Raw genomic sequence first — 19,175 nt, 5'->3', positions numbered from 1 at the left:
ATGCTTAGTGTTGGTAGGATTCCTTTAGAAAATAACCCATTGTCCTATAAGCTTCTAGTAATAATAAGACCAGCATATGACTCGAACCTATAAAATGGTTGTAGTCTCTAGAGATTAAAATGATATTTGAAAGAGAATCTTTGAACCATTTCTTAAGAATTAGACTTATGAAAGCATAGTGAAAATTATTTTACTCTTTTTATAATGAGATTATGGAGGTTTTAGGGAAGAGTTGCTTGTGAAGTATTTACTCATCAGTGAGGTCCTAGCTGACTGGAAGCTGGTGAACATTGTGCTGATTTTCAAGATGGGCATTAAGGAAGACCCCAGAAATTACAGGCCCATCAATCTCACTTTATGGAAAGTTATGGAAAAGATTTTTCTGGAAGGTATTGAAAAACATCTTAAAGACAACACAGTCAGTGGTCACAGCCAGTATGGCTTCATGAAAGTCCTGTCTGATTTTGTTTTATTACAAGGTAACACGCCTAGTTGGCCAAGGGAATCCAGTTGATGTAATCTTTTTGGATTTCAGTAAAGCTTTAGATACTCTCACAGGTCCTTCTGGACAAAATGTCCAGCATGCAGCTGGATAAACACATCATGAGATGGGTGAGCTGCGGGTTCGTGGATCAGGCACAAAGGTTTATAGTGAGTGACGTGACCGCAGACATCTCTAGTGAGGCTCAATCCTTGGCTCTGTGCTCTTCAACATCTTTGTAAATGACTTGGACACAGGACTGGAAGGGATAATGAGCAAGTTCACAGATGATGGCAAACTGGGAGGAGCTGTGGACTCCCTTGAGGGCAGAGAGGCCATATAGAGAGACATCAGTAAATTGAAGACTTGGGCAGTCACCAACTGAGTGAAGATCAACAAGAGCAAGTGTCAGATTCTGCACCTGGGATGAGACAACCTAGGAATATATACAGACTGGGGAATGAGAGGCTGGAGAGTAGTGCCACGGAAAGAGTAGTGAGAGAGTAGTGCCAGTGACCTGGGGGTCCTGGTCAGTGGCAAGTTGAACAGGAGCCAGTAGTGCCCTGGCAGCCAGGAGAGCCAACCCTGTTCTGGGGGGCATCAGGCACAGCATGGGCAGCTGGGCAAGGGAGGGGATTGTCCCCTCTGCTCTGAGCTGGGGTGGGCTCGCCTCCAGTGCTGGGGCCAGTTCTGGGTGACACAACATAACAACATTAAGCTACTGGAGAGCGTGCAAAGGAGGGCCATGGGGATGGTGAAGGGCCAGGAGGAGAAGCCGTATGAGGAGCAGCTGAGGTCACTTGGTCTGTTCAGCCTGGAGGAGACTGAGGGGAGACCTCATTCCAGTCTCCAGCTTCCTCATGAGGGGAAGAGGAGGGGCAGACAGTGGTCTCTGTGGTGACCAGTGACAGGACGTGAGCAAATGGCCTGAAGTTGTGTCAAGGGAGGTTTAAAGTGGATACAAGAAAAAGGTTTTTCACCTAGAGGGTGTTTAGGGACTGGAGCAGGGTCCCCAGGAAAGTGTTCACAGCACCAGCCTGACAGAGTTCAGGAGGTGTTTGGATGATGCTCTTGGGCACATGGTTGTGACTCTTGGGGTTGGTGCTCTGCAGGGGCAGGAGCTGGACTTGGTCCTTGTGGCTGCCTTGCAACTCAGAATATACTGTAATTTTGTGAATATGTGGAAGTAATAGCTGATGAAGATGGATATTGTTTTGATATTTTGAGTCCTTTTTATCCATAACATGAAGGAATGAAAGCTTAATACAGATTTCTCTTTTTTGACTGGTAGCATATGTTCTTGACATGTGTAGCATTTCTTAGGTGCTCTTTTTTCTGGTATTAGTGATATTCAGAGATTGCAATTTGAAACACAGTAAGTTGTTCTCACTATAGTCAAGACAAGCAAAGATTTTTGTTTCAGGAAATGTAGCTGGTATTTATGGGTTCTCTGAGAAATCTTTCCTAAATCCAGATTTCTAAAAAGTATTTACGTGAAAATGGTACCCTCAGTGAAAAACATTTGCATTTTCATTTAATTTGTGCATGGTTTTTTTCTAGCTAAACTACATTTTCATTTCTTTTTGCTTGTGTTAGTGTTACAGGACAAACAGATACTGGTGATTGAGCAAGGTTCTATTCCATTTTAGGCACCATTAACGGAATTGTTAACCACTTTATGACATTAAGATTTTTGATTTTAGTGATGCTTAAGCAAGAAAGAGGTCAGATGTCTGTAAATGTGCAGGCCTTGCAGGAAATAAAAAGCGATGCAAACTGAGTCTGTTTGGTTTGGTTGTTGTTGGGGCAGCAAGGAGTCTAGAGTTGAGCTGTCTTTGTGGTGGCACTGGCTATTTTGTTTTGTGGTAATTTCTCAAGAATAGCACCAAGAACAGGTCTATTCTTATAAATATTTAATAAGAAACAAACTTCACAGTAGAGAGTCAAAGTTGAAAGCAAGGCACAGGAAGCTGAAAAGCCTTACTCATGACATGCCAAATAATTAGGAATAGAGCACATGTCTCACATTTAAGTCTAGGTTTGTACATATTTGGCTTTACTACTTTCTTTTTCTTATAGAGAAGCAGTTAATAGATATTAACAGAGAAACAGGTATTTCTTCACTAACATGTATCTTTGGTTTATGCTTTTTATTAATTCTGTATAATTTATTTAGGATTTTGACATAACTGGTGATACAGTGTGGGTAGTTTCAAGAAAAGAACAAATAAAATTGCCGGGTGCTTACCTTGCATTTGTTTAATGTTTCTTTTCATTTTCTGAATTATTTTTTTTGCCTCTCCTGCATAAGTATCTTCCTTTATTTTTGCTTTACATCGGTAGCAGTTAAAAAATGAAAAAATCACACAAACATCACCACAGTGTGACTTGATGTAATTAGCTGTTTCTTTTTGCTCAGTTGAATGTAGCAAGCTTTGGTTTTGGTTCAGAATGATACGAGTTTGTCTTCCTGTGGACAAATAGTTATTTGTTTTCTGTCTTTTTATGTTGCTGTTGGTCATTGTGATAGTGGTCACTTCTTAGTTCAAAGTGTCAGAATGCAGATTTTGGGCTTTAACAGATAACATTTATCACTTCTGGTTGTGGTTAATGGACAAGTGAAGTTGGGAGCCTTCAGTGACCAAAACAACCCAAGCAAAACCAGACAAACTGATACTTTTGGATTTTATTTATAAAATAAATAAAATTTATTTATTTATTTTCTGAAGTTTAACGGTGATGTATAATATTTTTTCATTAGCTTTAGATTTCCTCAGGTTTTGCTGCCATTTATCATATTGGGCTCTGATGCTTTGATTTTGGTCATTTAAAAATGCATTATTTATACATGGGTAGCTGAGAAGAAATTTTTATTCCCAACTTCAGTTGGATGTGGTAACTTTTCTGTAACATTACAATTCTCAAATGTCTGCTATAGAGATGAGAACCTGTTGTACATTATTATACTCAGATATGTTTTGCATTTCGTCTGTGACAAAGAAAATGTGTTCTTTTCTCAATGGAAATGTTTGAAATCTGACATGATATATCTTAAATCATGGAAAGTAAATGAGAATTTAAGACTTCCGTGTTTTGGGTAAGAAAAATATATACACAGACTGCAGAGTTACTGCATCTTGACACGGAGGTACTGTGTGGGTTTTAGAAAGGAAGTGGCTTATTTCAGGGAAAAATGTGTCACCAGCAATGAAAAGCTTTTTAAAATCCTTTGAAATACATTTTTGAGATTCTCCTCATACACACTGTACACCTCCACTGGAAAAAGTGACACTCCAGGCTTTTTCTGAGTTTTCCTTCATGGTCCTCTAACACTAATATGGTTTACATTTGTTAGGATGAAGTGTAAACCAATACAAAGTAATTTCCATAGTTGACTGTATTATGTATGAAAATTGGGTGTTGTGCTTGGAAGCTAAGGGAACTTGGATGAAACTAAAAATGATTGTGTCCTTTTTAGAACTTTGGGATTCCAGAAGAACCAGAGATCCTGGGGAAACTGTAGCTCCACTTGTTCTTACAGTGTTCTATCTCAGTCCATTTAGGTCATGGTAAAGATCAGCTATCACTTGGTTTTCTCAGAGTCTTTAGAAGGTAAAGTGAAGAATTTACTAAATTCTCAGATGGGATTGCTGGATTGTTGGGAATGTATGATTGGAGTCAGATTTTTTTAAAAATCCTGTTTTAAGGATGAATGTATCACTGCTGCTGTAGTGCTATTGTGTATCAATTTAAAGATTGTAAATCCTACCTGAAGTTCTACTTCAAGTTGTACCAGAAGACTACTCAAAGCAAGGGAATGCTGTTGGGAATGCTGACATGGTAGTGTTTCGCAGTTGGAAACTCATGCATTTCAACTCTAGAAACTAGTAAGACATCTAAACATCAAAAGTGGCATATCCAATCCAAAATAGTGTGAGCAAAAGAAGCAGACTAAAATACATTACCTATTGGTAAAAAGGAGCTTGAGTGCTAACAGGAAACTGGCAAAATTCAGAAAATAAGTTAAAAAGTAAAAGCCAGGATGGTGTAAAAATGCTAGCTTTAAACACAAAACTACTCACTACTCACTACTTTTATTCTTGGGTGACAAGATATGACCCATTTTTCATCATCTCAACTTCTGTGTTCACAGCCTTTCAGTCTTCAACGAGAACACTTACAAATATATGAAGTACCAGTTTCCTCCCTTCTGTTATACTTATGATGATTGAAATGGTCATTAAAATTAAAACTCATGAGTCCACTGTCAGAAATTAATGCTTAAAATGCCAAAAGCTTGGAAAACTAGCTGATTTTGTTGTGGAAAATACTCGGGTCTGCAGAAGTTGTGATGCTGTATTGTCAAAGACACGCAAGAGCTTTCACTGGTTGTTGCTTCAGTTATTTTTCTATGTTTTTTACTGCCTATAGAAGCTCACCCTTAGTGGAAATTTTGTATCTAATTAATTCCAAAATATGAGTTGAAGTTATTTTGGGTACTCCTTGTTGGAGTCCCTGCTGCAACTTTTTGTGGTTTTAGAATCACATTTTCCTATTTTTCGTGTTTTCCCTATTGCTGACCCACATAAACAGGAAAATGACTAACTTTGCTTGTCCACTAGGCAAGATAGAGTAACTGTGCTTGAGTTGAAAAAAAGGAAAAAAGTGCTACCCAAAGATCTTAAACACTTTTCAAGGCAGAAATGTGCTTTAAATTTTATGCTTCTGATGCTATTTTTATGATAACATGTATGCAAACAAACTATTGCAAGACTGAAGATGCTATCTATGTGCTTACAGGTGCTACTGTATATGTGTAGAGAAAAACATGAAGCAATGAACTTGAGTCCATGTGAGTTCCCTTCTGAAGTCATGACAGTGAAATGCACTGCTTCAGGCTCTCAAATGAAATTTTGAAATGGTGATGATCTGCATCTAATAAATCTTCCAAAGCTTGTCTAAAACTATAGGCTGTACTTGACTATGTTCAATAAGGTCGTTTCCCTGATAAATACAGTTAGAGCTTAATTCTAGGATTTTGTATCAGTTAGCCACTCAAAGGCCTACTGTTAAATAAATCACCAAATTAATGGTAGGTTCTCTAAATCCTTAGCAATGTTCATTGTTGCTGGTAACACCCATAATATATTCCTTAGGGAAATATGTGTTTCTGGTATGTAATTTGTTGTATCTAGGTGTTTGTACAAACTGCACAGCAATGGTCCAGGACTTTGTGGCTTTTCAGATAACTTAAGGTTAGTCTCTGAATTTGTAGTAATAGGTGTGTGAACTTTTCTCAGTTAGATATATATTTTTTTCTGCTAATATGTTGGTTTTGATACTGTGGAAGTTCTGGACTGCAGATAAATTAAGTACGTTTGATCAGCCTACTGCATTGATGCAGCTTAAGTTTGTTTTGCAAGTTATATTCAGAGATCTTTAGCAGTTTCATACCTAGCATTCAAATATTCTTTGGATTACCAGTAAGATCTTTAAATAAGAAAGAATGCTGAAGGATTTTTTTTTTCTTTTCATTTTTATTAGCCATTGCTTCCTTTTCATTTCTGCCCTTCCTTAAGTGTACTCTGTTTATGAACAGGACAAGATGACAGTGTGGCAAACTAATTCTGTTTATTTAGGAAATTAGTAGGGTGCTTTCCATCAGAATTAAAGGAAGCAGCACAAGTAGATGTTGAATGAAGCCTGCTGATCTTACAGTGAAGGCATACAGAAAATTTCACAAAAAGTAACTAGAAGAAAATTACGTGACAGTAAAGTATGACTTAGTAGTATCAAACTTCTTTATCTTAAGATAGAGTTTCTATCTCAGGCTTTGAGAATGTGGTCATCCTCTCCTGTATATATATTTGGTTTTTACTTGTCTTTTTTAAAGTTAGCTGCTGTTGAGTAGGTTTGTGTGTGTGATAATTGAGCTTTCATCTGTGTAGTGCTGAGGACAAAACTGAGATTGCACTCTTTCTTTCCAAAAGACCGGAGCTGCTTGAGTTTAGCAGGTACATGCAAAAAAAAAAGGTGTCCCTAACAGCACAGGAATATGTGCAAAGTCTGTCAGCAAGAGATACTAGTGGTGCTGTAGCTAGTTATATTAGAAAAGCTGAGCTTGAATGCTAGTAGTAAGATAGAACAAAATACTGGTTCACCAGCATCGTTATGAACAGTAAAGGTCTCTTCCAGTTGTGAGCAGTCACATGTGGGATAGCACAAATTCACATACCCCATTATGTTGTGGACAAATTACCAAGATGAGCATGACTGACTTGAAGCCTCATTTCTCGTTGTTTCTCTTCTGATGTTCACCATGAGTGGCAGACAGTATTGAGAGGAGAAGATGTTTAAAGTGATATGTAATAAAAAATAGGGACAGCATTCTGCTAAATAATAGCACATTGTGAAATGTAATCTCTAGTAGTGAATTGTAGGTGGTGAGCATATTGTAACATATTGATGGTGCACCTACAACCTTTAGTTTCATGATGTAAGAACACTGAAAAAAAAATTAAGTTGGAAGGAGGAAATCTTAAGTGTTTCCTGCTGGTATTACGTTTTTTAAATTGAATGCCACTAGAGTACTTAAACTGTCCCATCTACATAGAAATAATTTGTAAATCTAATATTAAAAAAAATATTTTAGGCTGAATCTGATATAAGAAAAAGTGTTAAATTTTACTTTGCTTTTCTGCAATTTCTAGGGAAGAATTGTGATCCTGCAGTTATTTCTTTTAAACCCCCCCCCCCCCCCCCCCCCCAATATGTTGATGTTGAGTAATGCAAAATTGAATCAATAGCATGACACATCATCCCTTAATCAGAAATTTTGGAACAGTTAAGGTGGGGAAGAGTAGTTTGATCGATATTAGTCTTATTTGGAGAAAAAATGCAAAGGAGAAACAGCATCTTGTTAATTACTTTTCTTTGTTGTCTTAAGTGTTTTTGCTTCACTATTTTATGTTTAATCCTAGTACAAGAAGCACTGTCAAAGGGTGTATGTTCACTCAGAATGTTTCCTTTGAACAGATTGTGTGAAGTGTTTAGCTTGACCTAATTTGCATGTGCAAAGATCAATGTATTTTAATTCCTTTTGTGTCTGATTTGTTTTTTTAACATTTACTCTTTCTGAATTATATAAATTTGAACACTTATTTTTAGCTTCAGAGTAGTTGTTCAGGTGGCTTTTAGATGTATGCATTTAACTGCTAAAGATTCAATTTTTAAAAATAAACTCAGTTAATCTATTATTTAACTTTTTACAAGGTTATACATTTTCAGTAGCTGCCTAAGTTTTGGATATTACTAGATTAGTTGGAATAAGAGATTTTGTATAAGAGATTAGTTGCAATAGCAAAAGAGGTAGAATTTTCAAGTTACAGTACCTTTGAGCCATTCTGTTTTGTAAAACTCTAAATACCATCTCTCCTACTCTATCATATTTGATTACATCTTTGGTAATTAGGAGCCTGTCAGCTCCTAGGTCTGGGAGTTCTGTACTGGTACCTGTCACCTATCAGAGGTACCTTTTCCATCATTCATGTGTATTACTAGTTAATGTGAGCTGTTTACAGTAGTTAGATATTTATCTTATGTAAATTCCCATTGAAAATGAAAATTTCATTCATTGAAAATGAAAATTCCGGTTTTCCTGGGGACATATGGGCAGGCCCTGTTCTGCTAGATTGCTTTAAAAAGTGAGAGCAAGTATTAGGTGTAACATCTTAGCTCCTATTTCACTTCTTATTCTTGGGTTCACTGAGCTAGCAGCCTTGCATAGAGCACAGCTGTTTCTGAAGGCGAGTTTGTTAGAATGTCAGTCTTGTGTTTTACTGGGTTTCTCTTCACTGGAGCCTGCCTTCCAGCATCATTACTTCCATTCTGGTTAATACTGTCAGCTTTTTCCTTGTCAGTGTTCTCAACTTATTAAAATTACTCCTGATCAAGAAACCCAAACACTAAACATTGTCTTTTGGCAGTTTGGAAAATGACTGTGACTAATTTATTTGGTCAAAGTAATGTCTTTTAATGATTTTTATTTTGGGATTTAAAATAACACACTTGCTCTCACTGTATTGGAGAGAGATTTTTTGTTGGCAATAACTTTTTTTCTTGTTCTTCTATCTAATTGTAGTTTTCAATATAGTGAACCATAATACTCTTTAGTACATTTTTTTATATATTATGACTATTTAGAATATTATTTGTGTTTCAGAAGAAAATTTCTGGAACTTTATTAATCTTTATTCCTTAGTATCTCTTTCCTCTGTAGCAGTTTTCTTTCTTAGTGAAAGCAGCACAATGCCCTGGAGCAATTCTTCTTGAGTTTGGATCTCCACTATGGCTATGGTCTGTGGAATTCAAGAGGCATTTAAGTATTTGTAGCAAAAATGCAACTTAGGTTTGCTTTGAGTTCTGTATGTGAACAAATACTGAACACAAAGATGGTTTTGAACTGAGGCTCACACCCAAAGCTGGTTAGCAGTTACAATGAAATGCTTTTTAGTGGGAGGGTTGTCTCTTGCTTAAGTAGAAGAAAAAAGCCCCCAAAACATCAGGAGTCTGAACATTTACTGTGCTGTGGGTGATACCCATATCATCCATAGTTTCTGTCTGTTATAGTAAAGACTTTGTACTTAGTTTTGCCACATCCCTGAGAAGTACCCTAACTTCTGGCTTGGGAAGATGTCTCCATCTGTGTTGAGTAGGAGGTGGTGGGCATGGCAAGGACAGTCAGGACATGGCAAGTTTCGTCAAACCAAAGCAAAACCCCTTTAAATACAAATTGTTCCACATGATATACTTCCATCTACTCAGTTCTATTTCTGCTGGCAGTTCTATTTCTGCCTCCACTCCTACTCTCTTTACCTTGAATGAAATTCTAGTAAATACTATTTCTTCCTTTATCTTCATTATAGGTAAAGCTTTCAAAATGGGAGTATTTTGCTGATTTTTTGTAAAATATGTAAGTAGAATATGTCTATTCTTTTGTCTTTTTAAGGGAAAAAAACCCACACACTGAAAGGAGGCATCTCTGAGGATTTGCTGTTTGATTACCATAACCTTGCAAGCAGAAATGCAAAAGTCATTGTCAGTCAGTGAGTTTCTCCCTTGTACTCATGAACAACTCCTAGTTTTTTTGATTAAATGCATTTGTATTTCAATTTACAGTAAGGGATGAGTGTTTGTGTGTACCCAGTGTTATGAGTAATTGCTGTACTGCTGGACCTTGATTTTTTTTTTACTTTTAACCTATACTCAACCTGTTGAACACTTGCTTCTTTAAAATCACATCTCACATAAGCCCCTGAACTGCTTTTTTCAGTAACTGAAAAATTTTTGGTATGTGATTAGGCTTTTGGCCTTCTGAAGCCAGTCTTCCCCTCTGAAATGTGCCTTGTGCTGTGGCATTGCTTTATGCTGTCTGCATTGCCATTCCCAAAGTCATGGAGAGTCTGGTGTAATTGTAATGTCACCAGCAGAATGAGAGGGTTGAGAATTCAGAGAACTTAAATTTAAATAAGGCTTTAGCTAGTCCTGCCTAGAAGTTCTCACCACACAAAATTTTTGCATTTTTCTGGAACTTGAAATGCTAGAAATATTTACAGCTTAAACAGTTGTGTAGGGCTAGTAAATGCATTTTCTTGTACAGCTTTAAAAGGCTATCTCATTACGTTTCTTGAGAAAATTTGCAGAATGGTTGTGGAAAAGTTGAACAAGTGTAAGATGATTTTACACTTTAAATACTGTCAGATTATTTCTATGTTTTTCATGTTCACTGTTCTTAAACTTCTGTTTCATACTGAAGTAGTTTTAGTGCATAAATAAAAGTTGTGAATCAGGAAAACTTTCTTTTTATAAAATGCCTTGCACTCCTTCAATACAATCAACAGGAATGTACTTGCATAAATAACGTCAACATGTAAAGGGTATGATGTTTCTGAATTATCAGAAGGATGTGCAAATAGCACCATCCTCTGGCATTATAACATCAGTTATGAATTAAACCTGAAATTGCTATTTGTTATTTTTGGAAATTTGATATAATTGTAATAGAATGTACATACTGTACTTTCAGTTTAGCATACTCATTTTGGGCCAAGGTTTAACAGAAATTCTGGTAATTTGCATGGACTCTGGGTTCTGTTCAATTAAGTGACTGGCTAAAGGGGATATCTTTTTAGGGTTATCCTGCCCATAGTGCTTACTCTGCTCTTTGCATGACCATTTATGGTAGGAAGTTGCACTTCAGAAATATTAGACTGAGCTTTTTGTAAATCTCAGTGAAAGACAATTCACAGTCATTTAAGAAAAATTCGTTGAGTTAGAAAACACCACCAACGACTTATGGTTGTGTATCTGGGGGAGGGTAAAGGTGCTGTTACAGAACAACTGCAAATATCTAATAAATTATTTCTACAGGAGATCGTAGCTTCAGTTACGGATTGAGAATGGGTATCGTTGGCATTGCTAGAATGCAGAGCAATACACCTCCCACAAATTAGGTTTCAGTAGTTACAGGATGAGTTGTGTTGTGCTACGGTCATGTGAAGGACTGAATTTTAGTCCATTGAACTATAAGCAGTGGGTATGAGAAATATCACAGGGACATCCTTTTGAAAAACTTGGTGGATGAGAAAGTTGCTGTTTTGATAGTTGAGCTCCTATTGGACCTTTACGTGTCGGAAACATCAAAAGGAGACAGCTGATGTTTGGGTACTCTTGAAAGGAAAACACGCACCACCCCCCAGTCTGCCTTTCTGTACAGATCCCCATTCTTTTACAGGGGAGGTGTTGGCTTAGTGAAACTGGAAATCTTAAGAGTTTTGCTATAGCATCAGTGCCTGTCTTTCCCCTAACAGATGAACCATGAATGCAAACCAGACTAATTATCCATGTTTCTGGAAAGGCTGTACCAATGGTCTACATATAGAACTAATCTGTGCATTTCTTTGCTGTCGTGTGTTGCTTAAACATAATTTCATAAAAATTGAAGTGTTGATTTAAGCATCCAAATATTGTGACATACAAGTTTTAAGTTGTGAAAATGCTGAAAGCTCCCAGTTGTAATAGACATGAGTAAAATCTTTTATATAAAAATATACACTGTTCTCTGAGATGTGTTTCTGGCAACATTAGATATTCTAAATGAAATGTGCGCCATTCAAGGGAATGATTGCAGTAAGGAGACACTTGGAAAAAGTAGTTGTAATAGGTAACATTAATTTTGTGCTGCTTTCAGGCTTGACTGTGTGTAAATTAAATAAGTCCTGATGGCCAGAAAATTCTCACAGGAAGATGTTTCAGGTGAGAAGAGCGAGACAATGCAGCTGTAACTGACTGCTGGATTCTGTATCATTTGGCTTCATTTGGGGAGGTAGTATTGATGGCAAGAGACATGGTGAGACTCCAAAAATTTTGGCTACGTTTCAGACAGGGAAGAAAATGCCTTGTTATAACACATTTGTGTTGCCTTGTTATAACACATTCCACTCCATCCTCTTCAACCTGGTTTAACATTCATGTCTGTGTCCTTCTAATCCTCTAATTTAGTTGTGTTCAGTTTTTTTGTTGAATTTGTTTATGTGCCTTAAACACAGTATTTAATACCTGATGTCATTCCACATTTTTTATTGCAGTTCCATTTTTTCTACTTGATAATTTCAAACTCCTTATCTAGCAATTCCCAGTTTCCTACCTGTTTTTCTAATAATTGGCCATTATTATTTTCCATGTTTACTCTTTTCCAGACATACTTTGCATTTGCTTTCAGTTCTGCTCATTTTCTGCTTCCTTTGTTCATGTTAAGCTCTGCATGTAACTTTTAATTGAGTAAGTGGCCTCTTACTTTCTCCTTATACACGTTTTCCTCAAGTTAGGTTGTTCAATGTCTTTTTTTTTTTTCATGGTCACTCTGTCACTCTACCACTATTTCATCTTCTCTGCTTGACTGGTTTTCATTCTTCTAATTTTCATCTGTTCTTGATAATCTGTGTGTCTTACTGCTTGCCAATTCTCACTATATGGTTTTCTTCTCTTGCCCTCCAGTTTTGTTTGTTTTTATGATTTATCCAGGACAAATTTATGCCTCCAGTTTATTGCTGTGGTAGGAAACTATGGAGACCACAGGAGAGGTAGAATTTGAGTTCAGGTGACACTGTTGTGTGCAGCCTGGACAAAAACAGTTGTAGCAGCTGCATGCTGAATGTTGATGAAGTGTTTCAGGGCTTTAGTTTTTTAAACTTAAATCATAAGAGCATGTGCAAACTGTTTGCTAAGACAAAATCAGGTGGGTTTTCAGAACGTGGAAAGATCACTTGAAGGATTTATTTTATGCAAATAAACTTTCTTAGGTGCCATTTTCAAAAATCTTCTGTTTTGTCTTTTATCTTCCAGCTTGTTTGTTCTCCCTGTTTGGAAGTTCTGAAAAAAAGAAAAAAGAGAGGGAAAAAAAAAAGAAAAAAAAAAAAAGTCAGCTCTAGGCAGGGCCCTCACTTGAACAAATTATTTTTTGGACTAGAGATGTCAACTTGCTGAAAGCTGCAAACCATCAAAGTGAGGTTAGAGAGGTGAGGAGTGCCAGCTGGCTGTAGCAGGCTGCACCCGGTTGTTGCAGCTGCATGTAGTGAAGCAAACTTTTCTGGAATTTCAGTCTTGGGGTAGTTAGTTGTGCTGTTTGTGTGTGTTGTGGATCCTAGAAAACTGGTCCATGATGGACAGACTCAGGAATATCACCACTCAAGAACCTGCTGTATCTCTCTTCCCTCTTGTATCAAACCTTAAGAACAAACCAAAATAATTCTTGTAGTTAGGTGCAAGTGAACATTTTTATTTTCAGCATTTTTCAGTGAAAATGCCTACTCTGAGTTACATGAAAAAAAAAATCATATTCACCCTCTGAAACTTTGCAGAGAAGGTAATAGTTATAACAATGAGACCAGGTTACCTGGAAAGCCCCTGACTGTGGTTTCTATTAGGAAATAACCTTTCTTTTAAAAAGAAAAAGTTCAGTGTTCTTGTTTGGAGAATTGTTTTCAGTAATATCTTTAGAATGGCTGTCTCTCATCACTGGGTGGTGACTTAGCAAGTTGTCTTTTCTATTATTTTGGACTCTTGCATTGTTTTTGGAAGTGCTGTGGATGTTCAGCAGCATCCACTTGTATGATGCAGTTTATAGCAGCATAATGTTATACAGTTTTCTAAAAGTGGCTGTTTTGAACACTCAATTTAAGTACTAAAGTTTGCATGTGGAAGGAATTCTGTAAGTTGAAGTTGTCACACATGCAGACTTTGTCACTGCTGTTGCATCAAAAGACTTGATGACCTATAGGGATGATGCACAGAAAATTATGTGCGGGCAGAATGTTTTAAAGGTTAGGAAGCTGTCTAAATTTAGGAAATCTAGGATGTTGTGAGTTCCATAGTCATCTTATGTACAGGTGGTACATTGTTGAGAGTCTTGGACTTCTGCTTGTGTTCTCAGAGTTGTGATATGGTGATAATACTAATACACAGTGCCAATGCCACTGATGATAGTGTACTGCATCCCAGTGCAAACTTAACTAAACTGCAAGTTACTGCTATATCCTACAGCATTTTGTAGAATTCATGAGTGTCAAATAATTCAGTTTAATTTTGAAATCAAAACAAATTATTTTCAGTAGCATATCTCTAATTTGACAAGTTTTGATATTTCTTTGTTATTTTTCCCATGTGCTTTGACATTTGAAGAGGTAAAAATAAAATTCTACTGAAAGTAAGGCAAATTAAAAATAAAAATAAAAATTAAAGGCTTAAAGCTCATGAGGTTTGTGGCATAAATAGAAAAATGTAAACAGTTTGAAGTTTTTCAGGTGGGTTATGTGGCAGGATGGATTTATTAGATATTAATATAAACCCAGATATATGTGGATAAACAGGTGATACATTGTTCTGAGCATGAAATTGTGTGTAATTGTGTGGGTGTCTGCATCTGGTTGACTCACTTATGTGTAGTCCATATTTGAAATATTTTCACAATTAAAATTAGTTTAAAATCATAGCAGAGCATATAGGAAGGGAAGTGTATTATTTTGAGAGGCGTCTTGGTTATTAATTCTGCTTTTCAGACAGAACTGTGTCTTCTCATGACACGTGCATCCAGCTCATGACATGGTGCACAAAACCAGTGCCCTGTTTTCTTTTATGTAATTGGTGGCTATTGCTGTATAATGAGCAGACAGAGGTGTAAGTGACTTGTTTGTGGTTATATAGAAAGTCTGTAGCAGAGGAAAGGATGCAAACCGTATCTTGTAGATTAGAAAGCATGGTGTTGCATGTGTGTTTTTTTTATGGCGGTGCTGGTTTAGACAGCATTAGGAGGACCTGGTTAAGTAACTTTATTCTGTCTGTCAAGTGTCAGTTAAATGTAAGATCTTCAGCCCCATTCAAAATTGAAATAGTATGCAGCTGCCTTCAAGTGCATATCCAGTTTTGAAAAGTGAAGAAACAGTATAACGAATAAAAATGCCAAAAGCAAGTGAAAAACTATCAGCAAGCTGCCTACAGTTAATTGGAACATAATTCCCTTGGAGGTGTGATCCCTTGCCAGCACATGAAACATTCTGGTTCATTGTATCAGAAACAGGCTTCTCTGTGCAGTGGGCTAATTGAGTGTAGACTACCAATTTAGAGTTTGATGAGTGAAAGACTACTAGGGAGGAGAAACTTCTGTGAATAGGAGTTAAAAGCAGTGGCATTTTGTTTCTGCTGTTAGAAAGATACGGTCATCTGAGCAAAGTCAGTGTGGATTTAAATACCCAGTGCTAGTGTGCATTTTTCCAAATACGGAAATTTGGTATCAATGTGTCTTTCTTGAGAGAGTGGCTCTTTTCATTCACTTCTAAACGACCTAGGGACAGACTAGACTGTCAATCAACTCTTCCATTTATTGAAACCTTCCATACCTCCAAAAGAATTAGAGAAAAGATTAATTTTTACCTTCCTGTTACTTTCAGTGTTAAGTATATATATATGAATCAAAATTGAGAAAAGGACTTATCAAGCCTGTTATGTTTGATAATGTAGCCAGAGTAATGTTTTGATTTGTTTGTACAGGTCTTCTACAGGTACTGCTTACAAACTATTTTAGAAAAGAAATCCAGAGGGAGTTGCTCACAGTAAAGGAAGGTGGTTGACTAAATCTATATACTTCTACTATTCCATCCTGAACATCTGGAGAGACTGTGTTAATTTTTAAAGACTGTCCCAATGTTTTACTTTTTCCTCCGTATGTATTTGTGTGTGTCATCATCATCTATATTTATCAGCCTGCAGGTAGTTTATTGTGCCATCAGATTTTGGGGTTCTCTTGCTAACAATTTTGAAGTTATATCAGGTGTAATTAGTAATACTTTTTGAGTAAGTCTTAACAGACTTGTGAGTCTGTTAAGTCAGAAGACCAAATGGCAGTCACAGGAAAGGTAAAAACACAGCCAAGAATAATAGAAGAGAACTTTGTCAAGGTGTCATGCACTCCAGTTGTACTGGAGTAATGGCAATGCAGGTCTGTCTGTTCCCTTTGGTGTTAGGCTGATCCCAGTTTAATACTGAGACAAGGTTCATCAATACACTTAGTTTTGTAGTAGTGTTTGACTTGTAGCTACAGTGTGCTTTAGTCTAGGTACTCTGATCTCAGTGCAGTCTAAGTACCAAATACCTCTCTGGAAGCTACTTTGCTTAAAATAGGCTAGAAGTTTGGGGTTCTGAACACTCTGAATTGTGATAACTATCATACTGATGAGTCTTTAAGATTTTACTTTTTTATTTTCAGTTTTAATTTTTATTATTTATAAATGTATACTATGTGTTTCTGTGGAAAGAATTTTCTTACGTTTTCCTAGTGTTTTGTCAATCAGTGCATTTACTTGTCAGGATACACACTTAGATTTATTTCTTGAAATGCTTAGAGTAGTGAAATGTAACAAGGTATTGGGACTTCTTTTGATGTTTGTGAAAGATGTGTCTGTTTTTATTTTATCTGTACTCTTGATTTAGGAAATGTTCTGCCATTTAATTACCTAGGTCTGTGTTTGAGAATGTCCAAATGGCAGTGGATATGAAAAACTTTATGAAGGCCTTCTTGGTAAAAATCTGTATACCCTTGTAATCCTTTCCCTTCAGAAGTTGACTTTCCACAGCGGCTCTTGTCCTAATCAGATTGGGATTACTATTTCTGTGTTCCTTCTGGGTTTGTAGTATGCTTCAGCTGCCATAGGGTACCCTGCTTTTAGATTAAGAAGTTTTTTAAGAATTGTATCAGCTTTGTGCATTGACTTCCTTTTAGTTCCAAGGTGCAATTTAAGGATTTGCATGCAATCTGTTAAGTGCCAAATAGCTTTTGCTTTGCCTGCTAGAGCAGATAAGAATTTATCATACAGTTTTCTCCGGTTCCCTATAGATTAGATAGTAAAGTATACTCCTTTCCCAGCCTTCTGTCCTTTGTAATGAAGCCATAATTATTAATCTTTAATGGCGCCTGCAATGCATAAAAGACAGACTTGGTCCTTATCTCAAATGTTCTGCTTGATTTTATTGTACTTGGTTATAAAAACATTGAAGGCTGAAAATTGTATTTGATGCTTCTATCAGTAGTGTTACTAATAATTCTTGCATTGCCTTTTCATCTGTATGAATGTCGCCATTCTTGGATTATTTCTATGGTTTGATTTGTCTTTATATGATCCCAGTCTGCTTCCTTGCTCCACCTATGCTTTAGTATTTATTTATTTATATAATTATTTATTATTGTTATTGGTACTTATAAAACTGAAGTTTATATAAATAAAGAACTAGCCAAACTGTCAGCTTTAATGGACTATTATTTTACTTTCTCTTGTTCTTTGTGATTTTAGTTTTGTATCTTCTTTCAACTTGTAGTGTTTCCTAAATTCTAGTTTTAAGGGTTTTTTTCTTTCTCAAATATTCCATTTGTTGAATGTGTTAAGCCTCCTTGTACAATTTAACTTCAAGTCTGTGTCAAACATTGCAGCATTGTTTGTACAGAGTGAAGCTTAATTTTGGAATTGATTAGAAAAGATATTTTGTAAAACCTTTGACTTTCTGACTAATATATTGCATGTTATTTTCAAGTTATATAATACTAATTTTTGTCTTTTCTTTCAACTAATCTCATTTCAATTTAATTGTGCTATTTGTAATTATTAGTTCCTTGTATCCAGATTTCAAACATGGCGTTTTCTGAGAATTCAGCTTTCAAATGACATGTAAAGCATTCATGTTTACCTGTCAGTTGAAAATGATGTCTGCTTGAAAATGGTTAGAATTAATGCAGAAAATATCATACCAATTGGGCAACAGAAGTAATGTAATTTTTACTGTAACTGAAGTGTTTCCTTATTAAAAAAATGCAGTAAGCCATCTATTTAAGAGCTTGAAGATGAAACACAATCTTTGTGCTTAACTGATAGTCCCTGTCCAGTGAGAATTTTGTATTCTGAATGTTTGTATTTATTAGGTACATGATTCGAGATTCTTGTAAGCCATGCTTTCTGTTGTTGCCTTTATTTCTCTTAATTTTGTTTCTTATTTGTATGCAACAATTCATAAACCACATACAGACTACTTCTTGCAGAGATCTGCAGGTGGCATATAAATAAAATGAGTATCAGCAGATAAGACAAATGAGGGAGACAAAGACCAAGTCATCAGATAAATAAGAATGTTTCCATGTGTATTGTGATTGTTTGCTTTTTTGGTTTGCTCTTGTAGACATGTCTGTGGTATTCTGCTTCCTTGCCTGAAATCTTCAGCAGCCTTGACCGCAATCATTTATGTAACCTACAAACCAATTTGATCTTGTGGTTTAAAGGTGTAGCCATTGTGCTTTAGAAGAAAGTGCAGCATTAACATAAATGAGTAGGGCCAAATGGCTCCAACACTTCATCCTAAAGTAGTGTGTCTAAAATACTTGAAAGAGTAACTTGATATTCACTTGACTCCTGAGTATCCAAATTGGTCCAATACCGGAAGAGTAGTGGTGTTTTTCTAGTTTTCAGATACACTAGGTAAAGCATGTTTAAAAATTGCAGCTTAATTCTGAATTTGGGTTATTTTTTTGCTTTGTCACGTGTGTAACATCCTTCAGAACACATTGTGCAGCAGCTTTCACAAATGCCGTAATACAGGAAGTTTTTTTCCTTGAAGGAAAAAGAGATCCTAAAATAATAATAAGGGAACTGTGCAAAGAAAATGTCTAGTTTACTTATTTTGTATAAACCCCTCCTCTGCAGAGTAAATAATTTATCATTTTTTTACAGCTTGATAAGAAACTAATAGCACTGTAGTGCTATTAGTTGTGCAACTAGTTTCACAAAACTAAGAATGAACTTTAATTGTGTTTTCATTTAAGTTATGGTAAAAGTTAATACCTTTAAGTAATTAAGTTACTAAATTCTGGTAATTATTTCTAAATAACCTTGAAATGAGCTAGCTTTGGAATATTGCTTGGCTTCTTGATTGTAATTCAGTACGAGACAACTCTGTTTTCAGGTTTCAGGCAAGGCATTATGGCCCACACATAGCTGGTGTTGCTGCTAGCATTCCCTCACTTGGATATATTTTTTTGCTTTACAATGTTAGCACTATTAAGGCAAAAGAAAAACTCTAAAGAAGAACTAATCTAATCATC

General features: G+C 36.2%; 1 protein-coding gene across 2 annotated transcripts in view; it reads left to right on the top strand.

The window, feature by feature from the left end:
• HBS1L (HBS1 like translational GTPase) overlaps positions 1–19,175 on the top strand; it is a 58,505-nt gene that overhangs the window by 13,708 nt on the left and 25,622 nt on the right. The gene's annotated exons all lie outside the window — the stretch shown is intronic.

The sequence above is a fragment of the Onychostruthus taczanowskii genome, unplaced genomic scaffold, assembly GCF_017590055.1.
Source record: "Onychostruthus taczanowskii isolate IOZ18803 unplaced genomic scaffold, ASM1759005v1 scaffold8, whole genome shotgun sequence".
NCBI classification, from domain to species: domain Eukaryota; kingdom Metazoa; phylum Chordata; class Aves; order Passeriformes; family Passeridae; genus Onychostruthus; species Onychostruthus taczanowskii.
This window is presented reverse-complemented; position numbering and strand designations above follow the sequence as displayed.